The sequence below is a fragment of the Macaca thibetana genome, chromosome 14, assembly GCF_024542745.1.
Source record: "Macaca thibetana thibetana isolate TM-01 chromosome 14, ASM2454274v1, whole genome shotgun sequence".
Classification (NCBI taxonomy): Eukaryota; Metazoa; Chordata; class Mammalia; order Primates; family Cercopithecidae; genus Macaca; species Macaca thibetana.
Window position 1 is genome coordinate 99,075,469 of NC_065591.1, and position 16,556 is coordinate 99,092,024.

The 16,556-nt window shown below is 34.1% G+C and overlaps 1 protein-coding gene across 1 annotated transcript in view; it reads left to right on the forward strand.

The window, feature by feature from the left end:
• The first annotated feature begins 1,453 nt into the window (after positions 1-1,453).
• ACAT1 (acetyl-CoA acetyltransferase 1) overlaps positions 1,454-16,556 on the forward strand; it is a 976,528-nt gene continuing 961,425 nt past the window's right edge. Inside the window, exon 1 of the mRNA XM_050758706.1 lies at positions 1,454-1,457. The gene's annotated coding sequence lies outside the window, so the exon portion shown is untranslated. The remainder of the gene's footprint in view (positions 1,458-16,556) is intronic.

Here is a 16,556-nt window from a genome sequence, read left to right on the forward strand (position 1 = left end):
TAAAGTGTGTTTTTACTGAGAAAAAAATGGGAAAGAGATAGAAACAAGATAGAAAGGAACTAGTAAGTAGGAGAGAGAAAGAGAGAGAGAGAGAGAGAGAAACGTGAAGAAAGCTACAGTCATGAAGATGTATTTCTGGTATGGAAGGTCACAAAGAAAAAAGAATAATTTTGTATGAGAAAGAATTTTGTGTGATAATTTTTTTCCTAAAACAAAATAACCACTTATTTAAGAAAGACGAAGTATAGGACAAAGCAGAAAGTTTAGTTTATGTCACCAACGGTCTGAATAAGCCACGGTAAGGTGCATTAAGGATTAATTTATGAGAGGAATTTTTGTGTGATCAAGTTTCTATAATTAGAAGGGAATTATTTATAAGCCTTTCTAAACAATGAACTTTGATTTTAAAAATACACTAATACAAAATTAAAAATTTGGTCCCCTATGGTAGAACCCTGTTTGGTCCCCTATGGTAGAAAGTTTTTTGAAGCATTGATCTATTAGTAGTAAAAATTGCAAGAGGTTTTGATTTTTAATTCTAAAATCTGGTTCTTTAAAAGCCATCCTTTAAACTGCAGATAGTTTCCATTTCTGTCACATTTCTTCCTTAGATCCACTTAATTCCCCTAGTTTGAGGTCAGAAATGCTGTCTTTTTCATTTAGAAAGGTAATTTCATTTCTTGAGGTTGAGTTTTCCTCTTCCAGCTTTTTTGGGGAAACTTTAAAAATCAGAAGACAAAGATTTCAAAGAGAAATCTGAAATTGCCTGGGGCAATAATCAAATTAATCAGATTAATACCTCAGAAGTTCAACCCTTGCTGTATCTTGCAGCACATAATTTGTAATTCATGCATCGTTGTCTTCAGTTCTTTATCTTCTTGGGGTGACCTGGAATAAGTGTCTCCTCAAACTTTTGAAAGCTCCTGTAACTCTGCTGTTATGACCTAATGCTGAAAAGTTTATCTTAAAGAGATTTTTTTTAAAAAAAAGCAATGTTTTCCTCCAGTATAACTTGATTCTGCACTCTCGGTGTTTCCTAATATATCCAAATTATTCCATGTAACTAGACACACATTCTTCCTATGTCTGATTAAATTCAAGAATGCTTTCATCAGGTTCAACTTCCAGGTTATCTAAATGGACTTTTCATAAGAAGCAGCAATCACATTGCAGGAGGGTTTTTTTTTTTCCCCCCCGCCATCTTTTTGGCAACTGGCTGTATTAGTCCGTTCTCACACTGCTATAAGGAAATAACTGAGACTGGGTAACTTATAAAGGAAAAAGGTTTAATTAACTCACAGTTCTGCGTGACTGGGAAGGCCTCAGGAAACTTACAATCATGGTGGAAGGAGAAGAGGTATGTCTTACATAGCAACAGGCGAGACAGAAAACATACATGTAGGAGAAACTGTCAAGCACTTATAAAACCATCAGATCTCATAAGAACAGCATGGGGGGATACTGCCCCCATGATCCAGTTACCTCCCACCAGGTCCTGCCCTCAACACGTGTGGATTATGTGGTTTACAATTCAAGAAGAGATTTGGGTGAGAACACAGGACCTAACCATACCACTGGCTTTAAAAAAAATTACATCAATAATTTCTGATGTTGTCTTTATTAGGTTTATTATTACTTAGGAAAGCTAGATTTTGACAGGGTTAAGGGTTTGTTTTTTTTTTTTTTTTCTCTTTTTAATCCGTGTAACTTTCTGTATTGCTGTTGAATAATTCTGATTATTCAATTATTTAATTTGGTTGAATGAATGACAATTATTTCACAGTGACTCATGATCCTATTTTGATCAAGTGTTTTGAACTTTTTGACATGTTTGGCAGGCTTCTCCAGGATCAAAATTCTAAATTAAGTATTTTTGGCCTAGAAATAACTTTGGTATTATCCAGTGAAGCCCCTGGAGAGCCCGAAAGAATATGCCTCTCATCTTGTAGAGATATTAAATGATTAGGTTTATTTGGTAAATTGTATGGGAAACATTGGCAAATGATAAGTAATGCCAGATCTTTCAGTCACATTTATGTGGTATGTTATTTATATGAATATTCCAATATTGCATAAAACTCTCAAATTTAATATGTCATCAGTCATTATTCTGAGTATTATATGTATAAAAGTAACTAGATCTCCTTGTTTACTACTGATTATAATAAACTTTCATTATATTTAAATTTGGCTATTCTAAATATTTGTAATCCAAAATTAATTTTTAAAATTATTTTCTAAAAGCATTTGCACTCAGAATTGTGGAAAACGCTAACCAGCACTCTTCAATACAGGTTTCTAATAACTTTAACATTAATGGATTAAATAAAATTTTTTCAAAACTTGAATAAAATAACTAATGGGGCTATAAAACTGTTAATCAAGACCAAGCAGAACAAAATTCCATCAGATTAAATAACTAAAGTTAAGCCTGGCACAATGGCTCATGCTTGTAATCCCAGCACTTTGGAAGTCTGACGTGAGTGGACTACTTGAGTCTAGGAGTTCAAGACCTGGGCAATGTGACAAAACCTTGTCTCTACAAAAAGTATAAAAATTAGCCAGGTGTGGTGGTGCACACCTGTACTCACAGCTAATTGGGAGGCTGAGGCAGGAAGACTGCTTGAGCCCAGGAGGTTGGGGCTACAGTGAGCCGTGATTGTCCCACTGCACTACAGCCTGAGCAACAAAGCGAGATCCTGTCTCTAAATAAATAAATAAATAAATAAATAAAATGTTTTTATGACTTTTACTTAAAACACTATTGGTTATTTTACTTAAATATTTTGTTTTCTAGATTTAGAGAAATCTTCTCTCTTAAGCTATCCATAGTTTATAGCAACTTGGCAAAATATAGTTTTGTGGACAAAGATGAAAGCATTTGCTTTTACTTCCTACTTGAGTCCTCCAAATTTTGTAAATTATTTGTGAGTATTCGTATGGTAAAAGGGTTATTTGCATAAGCCCAATGAAAATCTAGTCTCTTTTTATAGCAGAATACAATTGGAAACATTGGTTATATTACCAATGTATTTTATTCATGTTTTTACTGAAATGTCATATTTGAGAATATGCATATATTACCTGGCTTCAATGCTTCCCATCCTTAGAGTGAGTAGGTCAAAATTATCACTTCCTGGCAGGCCCAGGAACCTTAAGACTGTAGGTAAAACCTAAAGTCAGCCTTGGATTGGCTTGGCTTCCTAGCTACAAGAGGTTTTAAATCTGAGATTTCTGTATGACCAATGTAAGAGAGAAAGTAATGTTTCTAATAGAAAGGCAATAATACACCTGTCATTAGATTGAAGCTCTGTGCACTGTTTTCTGGATCTCGTTATATACCTATAGGCTAGACTATATATTGAGTTCTTATAGATCCCTCTAATCTAAATTTCTTCCATAGAATTATGAAAAATGAGAAATGCTCTGTTTCTAAGGCCTTGTAAGCTAAAACTAGATGAATTTTAAGGAACAAGTCTCATGCCTAATTTATGGGCCACACAAAAAGTTCACCAAACTGCCTGATGCCATAACTAGTGACATTCAAACTACAAACCAGGATAAGAAGTTGATATTTTCAGGCTATAGACAGCTTTTCCCAAGATATCAGAATAAGGCTTCAGACTGTAATAAGACTCTTACTTCTCTTAATGCCTATCTTTTTCAATTGCCAGGATAATGGTCATTTGACTTATTCAATTGGTTGCCTTTAAGCCTAGGTTCATGGTTCAAAACTACTGTACAAATTTGTATTACATATTGCTATACATTTTACTTCATATTTTTCCTTTTTAAACTTTTATGAATTACTCGTTAAATGTTTGTGGAAGTACAACTCCTAACAGAATAATGCTGGCCCAACATTTTGAGATGACAGTTAAAAAAACTATAGAACAGACAAAATCGATAACTTAATAATGGACTCCAGGTGGACTTAGCCTGAGAGCCATTCTGGGTAAACTCACTTATTTGCTGAAATGTGGCTAAAAGTTTTGTTCACACTGACTCCTAGTCACCATTCACTTTCTCCAACATGGGATCAGACAAACAAACAGAGATAGAGCCATCTTGGAACTGAGGGACAATCAAAACCTAACCACAGGGTGATTCATTCATGATGCTTTTAGAGAAAGATCTTGATTAAAATGGAGAAATGTGAAAGTTGTCAGAATAGAAATGGAGTCACTTCTCAGGATTGGGTCATACAAAGCTAAGTGGTAATGATGCTATTTAGGGAAAGGTCTTTTTTGCTTCATTTTGTTTTTTAAAACTCTGATATTTGCTTGATCAACAGCCAGGTTATCTGCCTGTCTGAATTCTGGTTGAACCGTATATTCTAGTATTTCCAGTTAAGTGGTGACTAGGTAAAGAAACCACTTGGGGTAGCAATTCAACAATTCACTTAAGAACGTTTATAAACTTTCCATTTCCTAGGTAATTTTTTAAAAGCCAGTCAAAACAAAAAACCTTCAGTGTCTATTATACCTAACATAGACAGGAATAGGAAATGGCCCTTTTCCTTACTGTCTATACCTCCTGAACCTTGGTATTATGTTCTGACCATTCGCTAGTCTGCATGGCCAAGCACTCAAGGATTGATGGATACCACACACCAGCTATATTCATTTGCTAAAAACAACAGCTCTTTCTTCAAACAACTCAAACCCCCAATTCCCACCCATCGCATTCCATTTGGGTGAGATGCAACTAACAGTCCCCTTCCAGGATAAAGGAGTCAAAGAATAAAGCTTGCCTAGAGGCAAATAAGAATAATAATAATAATAATAACAGCAAAATCTGACAAATAGGACAAGGGAGAGCTATGAAGAGAAGAATTCTCATGAACAAATGCCTGATCACAAAAGCCTGGGCAAAAACTGCAACCCTGCACAAAAAAAAATACTTCTACAGAGTCATCTGCCCAGCAACTGCCTATTCAATTTTGGACAAGTGTCACACTTATTATTGATCCTCGTAGCCAAGAGTAATGATCTCAAAACAACTGTGTAACCCTCCTCATTTTTTCCTTAAAAACCTTGTCTTTCTTTACCTCCCTGAATATGCACATGGTTTACTATGTCTTATATATTCCCATTGCAATGCCCTTATTCCCAAATAAATATTATTTTCTTTTAGATACCTTATCTCTCTGTTTGCTATCTAAGCTGACACTGTACCCCAGTTTGGGGAAATTTTAAAACTCAGAAGGCAAAGATTACAAACAGAAATCCTTAATTGCCTGGGGCAATAAACAGGCAGATTAATCAAGATAAACATTGAGAAATAGGCAAGGGTCTCTTTGCTCAATCTCCTACTGGGGATCCAAAGTCTTCTGTACACAAGTGAATAAAATGGTGAGGAAGTGGTGAAGAAAAATTCCTGGGAATCCTTGACATGGGAGCCCCATGCACTGTGGTTCCAAGATTCATTGGTGAAGCCCTGGTTGGGACTACAATTAGATCGAGAGAACATAAAAATGTAAAGGTTGATAGGATTATGAAAGTTGGAATATTTAAACAGGTCTTGTTTAAAGAAGTTGTGTCTCCTTTACCTAAATCCTTTATGGGAGTGGATATTATGTCTGACTGGGGAAAACTTCCTCCACCTAGTATTGTAAAACAAAAGGCATATAAATCTGCTCTTCAAACAATACGAATTGGATATGCTAAAGGGAACCAGTAAGATTCCCTGAGTCCACACAGTGTAAAACAGAAGCTCAAGTAATGGTAGGAACAAATTCTGTGTGTGATAGCCCTATGTAAAGCCTAGACTATTGCTTATGGCAAAAGACTATGAACACCTCCCAGCAATTAATACTGGGAATCTGAACTAGAGAATTTCCACTTCAAGGCATTTACTACCTTGCTATGGGACATTAATTGAAGCTAGCCTTATGACTGAAGGACGTAAAATGATCTTGAAATCTTAAATACTCATGATGTCTTGGATAATGTCACAGAAACACTCTAAATGGGGATGCTACTGCCCAGAAGAGTTCCATAGTAAAATGGAAATAGCTTATACAAGATCATGCTGAGGAATGCAAAGAGGAAATACTCACAAGCAGGGAGCCTCTTTTCCCCTAGGCCTGACTCTGGAAATGTGTGGGGAGTTGCTGGATTCCACAGTGTCCTGTAAACAGTCTCAACTGACTATTCAAGAGCTTTTGGGTTTGCAGATGGCAATTCTTGGGTGAATGGACAACATGCTATTTAGAGGGCTGCCACTCTGGGGAAGGTAAAAACAAATCAGCTTGGTGGGCTGGGTTACATGCTGTTTTTCCAACAGCAATTGAAGAATTGAACAGTGTTAAAAGCCCATGTGCTTGGGTTTTTACTAACTTATGGTCAGTGGCCAATGGTCTAGAAAAATGGTCAGTTAGAACGGTAATGGAAACGGAAACCTGGTCATTAAAGGAATGCTCAAATGGGCCACAGCCTTAGGGAAATTTGAAAGGTGCATTAAATTTCAATGTCCAGCAATGTCCAGGTTTGGGAGGTGATTTGAACTGACAAGCAGATATTCCTGTGTGTTCATTTGAGGTGGCCACCTGGGTCCATGAGATGAGTGGGCATGAGGCTATTGTAGCAGTACAGAGATGGGGCTAAGCCTAGACATGTTCCTTTTGCACCCTCTCAGGTGCATAATGCTAATAAAAACTGTTCAATCTGCCAGCAAAAGAGACAGAGATTGCCAATGGCTATGGGGCAGAATCCTTAGTAGGAAGGCTCAAACATAGCTGGCAAGTGAGACATGCTGGTAACCCTGAGGGAATACAAATATAAGTCTTGACAGAAACAGACACTGATTCTAGGCTAGATTTTGCTTACCCCGTGGAAGGTAAAAATGCTCAGACTGCTACTTAAACAAACAAACAAACAAACAAACAAGAACAGAAGATACTGAATAGATTTGGATGGCCAACCATTATTTCTTCAGACCAATGAATACACTGTATATCCCATAACGTTCAACAAAAGTCATAGAGGTAACCTCCTCAGAGTAATAGTTTGATAGAGACATAGAATCTGCAGTCAAAACATTGATTGACTAAATCAGGGTAAGATAAAAGCATGAAGGGTTGGCTTACACACCTTCACAAGTGTGTGCTCACACTCAACATGAGTGGAGCTAAAAAAAAAAAAAAAAAAAAAAAAAGTGTCCCCACTATATTTTCCTTTGTTTTTCTGGTGGAACTGGGAAGAAGGGGTGGGAAAGGACGCTGGCATGATGATGCAATTCTTACCAAGGGAGGAATATGCTGTTGTAATGATTATAATTTTTTTCTTTCTTCCCCATATTGTCTCAATTTGATTTGTCTCCCCTACCTAATGCAGAGGTCCTAGGACCAACGCTGCAACTGTAAGAGCTAGAAGCTGGGATGATTCCTAAGCAAGAAACTGTAACTGTATTTTTAAACCTTATGTCAGAATTCCTAAGGGCCTGATGAGGGTGAGTTGCGCCCTCAGCCCACCTGGAAAAATTGGGGTTAACAGTGAATGCAGCTACACTGTCTGGAAGTAAAAAATAACCCACAAATTCTGTACCTCATAACCTTACTCTTTCTAAATGGGAGTGGACTGAGAGAGAGGTACTTACTAGACTGGTATTGCTGCCTACAATGTAGACCAGCATAGTGGCCTATACTAATGTCTCTTCAAAAGATTAGAAAAAAAAAAAAAAAAAGTTTGGCATTAATGAAGAAAAGGAGGAATAGTACCTGAGGGTAAAGAAATGAATAACTGGGTTATGAATTGAAGGAAATTCAATATTACATTTACACCTTGGAAGAGACGCAGAGCAAGAGATGACATTGTCTTTTAACTCAATTATACCAGATGCCTGAAAAGGTGAAGCTATACACTTGCCTTTGGCAACCGGCCAGATTGAATGAACGTCTGCTTCCATTTTCTCCCTGTTTTGATAAGGAACAAAACGGGGATGCTCACTTCTTTTCAACACAGTAATGAAAGAGCTATTAAGCAAGAAATTAATAGAATAATTAGACAAAAAATAAATATACAGTACTATTAAGAACAATTAAGCAAAAAATAAATAAAATCATCATAACAGGAAAGAAAGAAATGAAATTATCTCTATTTAGTGATAATATGGCCTTATATACAGAAAATCCTAAAGACCCCACAAAGAAACTGTGAGAACTGACAAATTCAGTAAAGTTGCAGGATATAAAGTTAACATATGAAAATCAGTAGTTTCTATATACTAATAAACTATCTGAAAAGGAAATTAAGAAAACAATCCCATTTACAATAGCATCAAAAACAACAAAAATATTTAGGTGTAAATTTAACGAAGGAATTGAAAGAACTGTAGAGTGAAAACTATAAAATACTAATGAAATAAGTTGGAAAAAAAACACAAATAAATGGAAAGATATCCTATGTTCACTGACTGAGAGAATTAATATTGTTAACATGTTCATACTACTCAAAGCAATCTACAGATTCAGTGCAGTTCCTATCAAAATTACAATGTCATTTTTCACAAAAATAGAGAAAAAATAGTCCTTAAATTGGTATGAAATGGCAAAGATCCTGTATACTCAAAACAATCCTGAGCAGAAAAGAACAATGCTGAAGGCATTACACTGCATGATTTCAAAATATATGCTAAAACGGTTGTAATCAAAATAGCACAATACTGGCACCAAAACATACACATGTATCAATTGAAAGGATAGAAAAACCAGAAATAAATCCACACATCTATGGTCAATTGATTTTTGACAAAGGTACCAAAAGCACATAATGGGACAAGGACAGTGTTTAATAAATGAGATTGGAAAAACTGACTACTCGCATGCAGAAGAATAAAATTTGATCCCTATCTTACACCATGTACAAAAAAATTTACTCAAAATGGGTTAAAGACTTAAATCTAAGAGCTGAAATGGCAAAACTACTACAAGAAAATGTGGTGGAAAATCTTCACATTTGTCTCAACAGTGATTTTTCAGACACAACCCAGAAAACACAGGCAACAAAACTAAAAATAAATAAATTGTATTACACCAAACTATAAAGTTTTTGCATAGCAAAAGAAACTATCAACAGAGTGAAAAGACAAGCTACAGAATGGAAGAATATGTTTGCAAACCATACATCTGATTAGAGGTTAATATCCAAAATTTATGAGTAACACAAACAACTCAATAGCAAGAGAACAAACAATCCAATTAAAAAATAAGCAAACAACCTGAACAGACATTTCTCAAAAGGCATGCAAATGAACAACAGGTACACAAAGAAATGCCCAACATCACTAATCATTACTGAATTGTAAATTAAAATCGCAATCAGATATCAACTTCCAGCTATCAAAATAGCTTTTATCAAAAAGATCACATGTGTTGGCAAGGGTGTAGAGAAAAAATAACTCTTGTACATTGTTGGTGGAAATGCAAATTAGTACATCCATTATGGAAAATGGTATGAAGGTTCCTCAAAAAACTAAAAGTAGAACTGTCATATGATCCAGCAATCCCACTACTGAATATATAGCCAAAGGAATTGAAATCAATATGTCAAGAGAAATCTGCACTCCTCGATTTAATGTAGCATTATTCACAATAGCCAAGACATGAAATCAACCTGTGTCCATCAACGCATGAATGAATGAAGAAAACGTGGGATATATATACAATGGAAAAAAAAAAAAAAAGAAGAAGAAATTCTGTCGTTTGTGAAAATATAGGTGAATCTGAAGGACACTATCCTTAGTGAAATGAGCCAGGCAAGAAAGACATACTGCATAATCTCACTTATATGTGGAATCTAAAAATGTCGAACTCATAGAACCAGAGAGTAGAATTATGGTTAGGAAATGCTGGCAGTAGGGGTAAGGGTAATGGTCAAAGGGTACAAAATTTCAAATAGAAGAATACCTTTTGAGATCTAACAGCAGGATGATAACAGTCAATAGTACTGTATGTTTCAAATAACTAAGAAAATGTTTCAAATATATTGCCATAAAAATAAGTTAGTGAGATTATAGATATGTTAATTAGCTAGATTTAATCATTCCACATTGTTTACATATATCAAAACATCACATACCCCATAATTTGTATCCCATAAATGTACCCAATTTTGATTTGCCAATTAAAATAATATTAATAAATTAGAAACTAAATACTGAAGTGGAGTGATATAACATGTTCATGATTTGAAAAATAAAATCTATTAAAAAATGTGTACACCAACCATCTGGTGTTTACATTAGTCTGAATGGGCACCATTTGACCTTCCAGTTCAAGTATTCGTTGGACACTAACCAGAAAATCTGTGTCCTAATCCCCAGCAAAAAGAATATTATTGTATCATCTTGGATCAGATGTTTGATCTACCTTATTCTAAACAACAGTGTCTGGGAGTATCTGGACACATGACTCCTGCTGCCAATGTTTGGGTCATAGGAGAAGCCTCTGTGATGTAAAGTGACTAACATGTTCACCAACTCACCTTGATTCCCACAATTAGAAGAGATCAGACCCCTGGGAGAGGGGGAGGAGGATTCTGTAACTTGAGAGCAGGAAATTTTCCCGAGTCTCAAGAGAAACATCAGGACACAGAGGGGTTACAAAATGGTAATATTCTCATTCTATCATCATTTTTTACTTAGTTGGAATGCCTTCCTTACGTCAACCACTTGGTTATCCTATGGGACAGTGTATGCAGGAAAGCCATGTCTTATCTTTCCTTTATCAGTTTTCAAAATAAAGAGCTGATTTCTTAGCATACTCTAAAATCTTAATAAATTTTGTGTTTTTAAAATTTTAGTATCAGTACAAATTGTTGGACTTAAACATATCTGATGTGTTTCAATCTATTTTATGTTACTATTCTCATTGTTGCTCAAAATTTTACTATCTTTAACCAGTGAAATCCTATTCAGGTTGAACTCCAAGTCCTTTCCTACACCGTACTAGTCTTTAATAGCTTCCTTGCTTTTTGATATGATATAATTCTCCAGATTCATCTTACATGTTTTGTTCCCTAAACTTTGTAATCAGCAAATTTTCCAGAAACCCAGTTTTTTCACTTTTTTCCAGGGAAAATGTCATTTAGAGAACACAATTCAGGTGTGCATATGCTTGTTGCTACTGGACAGACCTAGAAAGAATACATTTTTAAGATAAAATAAGTCATACTATAAAATGGACACTTCCAATTCAAATGCACTGCAGAATAAGATTTTTACTTACCTTTCTCAACATTACATCTTCATATCCTTTCAAGAGTGCTTAATTCCACTAAGACTGTACAACTTACTAGATTCTAAAAAAACTTAAAATTGTACCTTTCTGTTTGGTTATGCCACCAACTCGATATATAATTAAGTTCACTTATTTCATTTTGTTTTCAATTATTAAAAATTGCTTTTGAAATTTAACCTTGATAACTCGGAAAAATATCTACATGATTTCAAATAAGTTTCCAAAAAAAATGTTCTCATAAAGGAAATCTAGCTTCCATCCCCCAGTACTTACTTTCTCCCATTTATAGTCTTTCATTAAAATTTTATAGTTTATCTTTCCATTTTCACCTTAAGCAAATGTGTGCGTACCTGCCATCTTTCTTAGGACAGGTACCACACGGTTTCTAAAGATCATTTCATCATAATAAATAAATTCTTGTCCTTTTTCAGCTGCATAGTATCCCACTGTATGAATGTTTCATTGTTTACTACATCCTTTTGATAAACATTTCCAATCTTTCCAGACTTTAGCTATTAGAAATAATGCTTATAATGAATAACTCATTTATACACCTTTATGTATTTTTACCAATGACCCTTGAAATATATTAAAGTAGAATTGCTGGGTCAAAGGTAAATTCACATATAATGTTGCTAGATTATTAATGACTTTCCCTTCAAAGTGGGGAAAATTTTGCATTCTCACCAGCAATATATAAAAGTGCTAATATGCCCAAAGCCCCATTAATAGTAGATGCTGTCAAACTTATGGATTTTTCCAGTCTGATCATTGAGAACTAGTATCATAGAGCATCTTGGATTTGCACTTTTTAAGTTGTATAAATGTAAGGGGTACAAGTGCAGTTTTGATACAGGGACATATTGTGTAGTGGTGAAGTCCAGGCTTCTAGTGTAACCATCACCAAAATAATGTAAATTGTACTCATTAAAGAATTTATCATCTCTTATCCCGCTCTCACCCTGTCGCCCTTCCAAATTTCCAGTGTCTATTATTCCACACTGTCTGTCCATGTGTACACATTATTTAGCTCCCACTTACAGGTGAGAACATACATTATTTGGCTGTCTATTTCTGAGTTATTTCACTTACCATAATGGCCTCCAATTCCATTCATGTTGCTGCAAAAGACACGATTTTATTTTTTATGGCTGAATAGTATTCTATTGTGTATCTACATGTGTGTATGGTGTGTATCACATTTTCTTTATCAAATCATCTGTGATAGACATTTGATTCCATATCTTTGCTATTGTGAATAGTACAATTTGCACATTTTATTATGAGCAAACTTGATCATCCTTTTATATGAGTAAAAATCATTTGCATTTATTTTTCTTGAATTGTCTTTTTCCTAGCCCAATTTTTTCATATGACTGCTGTTTTCATTTCTATCTGTAGATCTTTATATACTATGGATGTTAGCCCTTAGTTTTTTATACATTTGCAAATAATTATTTTCCAGGGTATTGGGATTCCAAAATTTTGCTTATTTTTTTTTTTAACCATGCAAGATTTTTCTTATTTTTATCATTTTTTTCACATATTACATCTGAATTTTAAGTACTTTTTAATTTTATTTTTATTCTTTTAGAGATAGGGTCTTGCTATGTTGCCCAGGATGGTCTTGAAGTCCTAGCCTCAAGTGATTCTCCCAACTCCGCCTCCCAAAGCTTTGAGATTAGAGGCATGAGCCAATACACTCAACCTGGATTTTAAATCTTATTTAGAAATGTTTTCCTCACTTTTGGCTAGTGGACACATTTGTATTTTCTTCTAGTATTGTATAGTTTAATGCTTTACATTTAAATTCCTGATCCATAGTGAATTTATCAAGGCAGTAATTTGAGGAATAAATCTCACTTTATCTTTCTCTAAGTGGTGATTCGGTTATAATATCTCCAGAGTCTACTTTTCTCATTGATTTGAAGTGCCAGAGTTATCATAGTTAATTTTTTTTTTTTTTTTTTTTTTTTTTTTTTTTTTTTTTTGAGACGGAGTCTCGCTGTGTCCCCCAGGCTGGAGTGCAGTGGCGCGACCTCGGCTCACTGCAAACTCCGCCTCCCGGGTTCACGCCATTCTCCTGCCTCAGCCTCCTGAGTAGCTGGGACTACAGGCGCCCACTACCGCGCCCGGCTAATTTTTTGTATTTTTAGTAGAGACGGGGTTTCACCGTGGTCTCGATCTCCTGACCTTGTGATCCGCCCGCCTCGGCCTCCCAAAGTGCTGGGATTACAGGCGTGAGCCACCGCGCCCGGCATCATAGTTAATTTCTATAGGTAATTGAGTCTATTCATGGATTTTCTATTCTGTTCCATTAGGATGTCTGTCTATATACCTACATCACACTTTTATTTATGAAGGCATTAATATCTAGGAGGGCTATGTTCATCAATTGCTCTTACTTTTTTACTGTTTTCAGACTAGTCTTGCTTGTTTGTTCTTTCAAATGTATTTTGTAACCAATTTGTCTAGCTATAAATTTAAAACTCTGATGTCATTTTTATTAAATTACATTAAATTTATAATTAAATTTTGTGATTGCTGACATTTTTATGAAATTGCATCACTCTACCCAAGAAAACAATGTCTTTCAATTTGTTCAAGTTACTTTTGTTGTTTTTCAGGGGCGTTTATAGTTCATAGTTCTCTTGAATAGATTTTGGCCATTTTATGCTATTTATGTCTAAGTATTTTGTTTTCTTTGATGTCTTTTTTATATCTCCTCAATGATTCTGCTTATATATATGAATGCTATGGATTTTTCTATAATAATCATATAATCTGATACTTAAAAATTATTCTATTGTTTGTAGTAATTTTTACTTTCTTTTTGGCTGTCCACTCATATAATCATATCATTTGAAAAGAAAGAAGTAATTTTTACCTCTTCTTTTTTATGTTTATATTTCTAGTTACTTTTTCTTATCTATTTTCATTAGTTAATATTTCCAAAGAGAATGAATATTATGACCTTGCTTTTGACTTTATCAGGGAAGTCTCTACTATTTCCTTCATCACAATGTCGACTTTTGGGCTAAGGCATATATCTTACCATATTAAGAAAGTAGCAGTACTTATGTTTTTCTTAAATGCCTCTTCTGTATCTGTAGCAATAATCATATGATACTTTTTATTGTTTTTACTGAGCTTCACTTATATGGTGAATTATATTAGTAGATTACTTAGTATTGAATCAGCTTTGTATTCCTGGAGAAAAAACCACTTGGCCATATTTTAATATACTGTTTGATTCTATTTGTTAATATTTAAGATACATGCATGGATATTCAAAATTAAGATTGGTCTACACTTGGTTTGTCAGCTGGGTTTTAGTGCAATCTTTGAAAGTTTGGGGGATCCATGTTATTCCTGCTTCATAAACAAATTTGGAAGATTTCTTTGATTTTCTGTGCTATGGCATGCTTTATACAGTATTGAGATTATATGATCTTTAATGATTTGTTAGAATTTCCCTGTGAAAACATCTGGCCTGGAATTTTGGTATGTGGGAACAACATTTTATCATGTTCTTCTAGCATAAATGGCCTATATCACTCTCTGTCTCTAATAGGATCAATTTTGTTAAGCTGTGTACTTTTAGAAAAGTATCTATTTCTCCTTTTTCAATTTATTTCCATAAATTGATGCAAGATAGTCTTACTAATATTTAATTTTCTCCTATTTATATTTACTTAAATTTCTAATTTTGTGGTAGCTCTCATTTTGAATGTTTGTGCATTATCTCCTTCTCTTGTTAATCTATACAGAAATATTTTATAATTCTAATTAAAAACATCAAGAAAGCAATTACTTTTTACTTACTCTCCAGTGTGTGGCAAGGATTTTAGCATACATTTTACTTTCACTGGTTATCTTACTTTTATTATTCCTGTTTTTATGATCACTTTCTTTAATGCTGACAGCTTTTATTAAATTTACATAGAGTAAAATACATAAATCCTAAATGTATTGTACAAGAGTTACAATTGTTTCACATCTTTATGAACACTACGTATTATCAATATTTTTTACTGTAGCCATTCTGGTGTGTGTATGTAATAGTATCTCCCTGTAGTTTTAATTTTCATTCTCCTGGTGATAAGGACATTAAGTACCTTTTAACATGAAAATTGCTTATTAGATATGTTTTATTAAATGCCTATTTAAGCCTTCAGATAATTTTGTATTAGGTTATCATTAAAGTATCAATTAGTAATAGTTCTTTATCATATGCAAAATTAAATTAAAAGTGGTCCTTGACTTACAATGGTTTGACAAGATTTTTTAAATTTATGATGAGTATTGGAACATTAAATGCATTTTTTACTTAATGATACTTTCTACTTGCACTGGGTTTATCGGACACAACCCCATCATAAGTTGAGAAGCATCTATATGGTGAATATTCTTTCCAATTTCTGGCTTGCTTTCACTTTTTTGGTGATGACTTTTGTAAGTAGAAGTTTTCCATTTTTATGAGATCAAATTTATCACTTTTTTCTTTTATATTTAGTGGTTTCATGTTTTGTCTAAGAAAGCTTTGACTATTATTTTTGTCTAGAAGATTTATAGTTTTGACTTGCACTTGGAGATCTATGATGCATTCTCCAATTAATTTTGTATACGGTGACATAGGGCTCAAGTTTCACTTGTTCTAATTTGTAAATCCAACTGTTTGGGATATACATGTGTATATATATCTAATCACATTATATCCTGAGACCTTACTAAGCTCACTTATTAGTACAAATAGTTTATTTATAGATTCCCTTTTCGATTCTGTATGTATACAATCATAAAATCTGTGAGGAAATATAACTTTATTTTTTCCTTTCCAAACTTTATTCCCCTAAATTATTTGTCTTGCTTTTTTGCACTGGCTAGGAGTTCAGTACAATGTTAAACAAAAACAGAAAGAGTGGATGTAATTGCCTAGTTCCCAGTCCTAAAGGGAAAGATGTTTAATAATTCACATTAAGTGTGATGTTGGCTGTAGGTTTTTGGCAGAGATCCTTTATAAAACTGAGAAAATTTCCATTTATTCTTAGTTTGCTGAGAATTGTTATCTTTAATTGGTGTAGAATTTTTTCAAGTGCTTTTCTGCACCTATTAGAGATAATGGGGTTTTTCTCTTTTATTCTGTTAACTTGGTAAACTACACTGACTTTCAAATATTAAACCAATCTTACATTCCTGACATAAAGTACATTTGGTCATATTTGACCACGATGTATTATATGTATAAATATCAGTATGCATATGTATGTATTGTAAGGTTTTTGCATCTATGCTTATAAAGGATACTGGTCTGAAA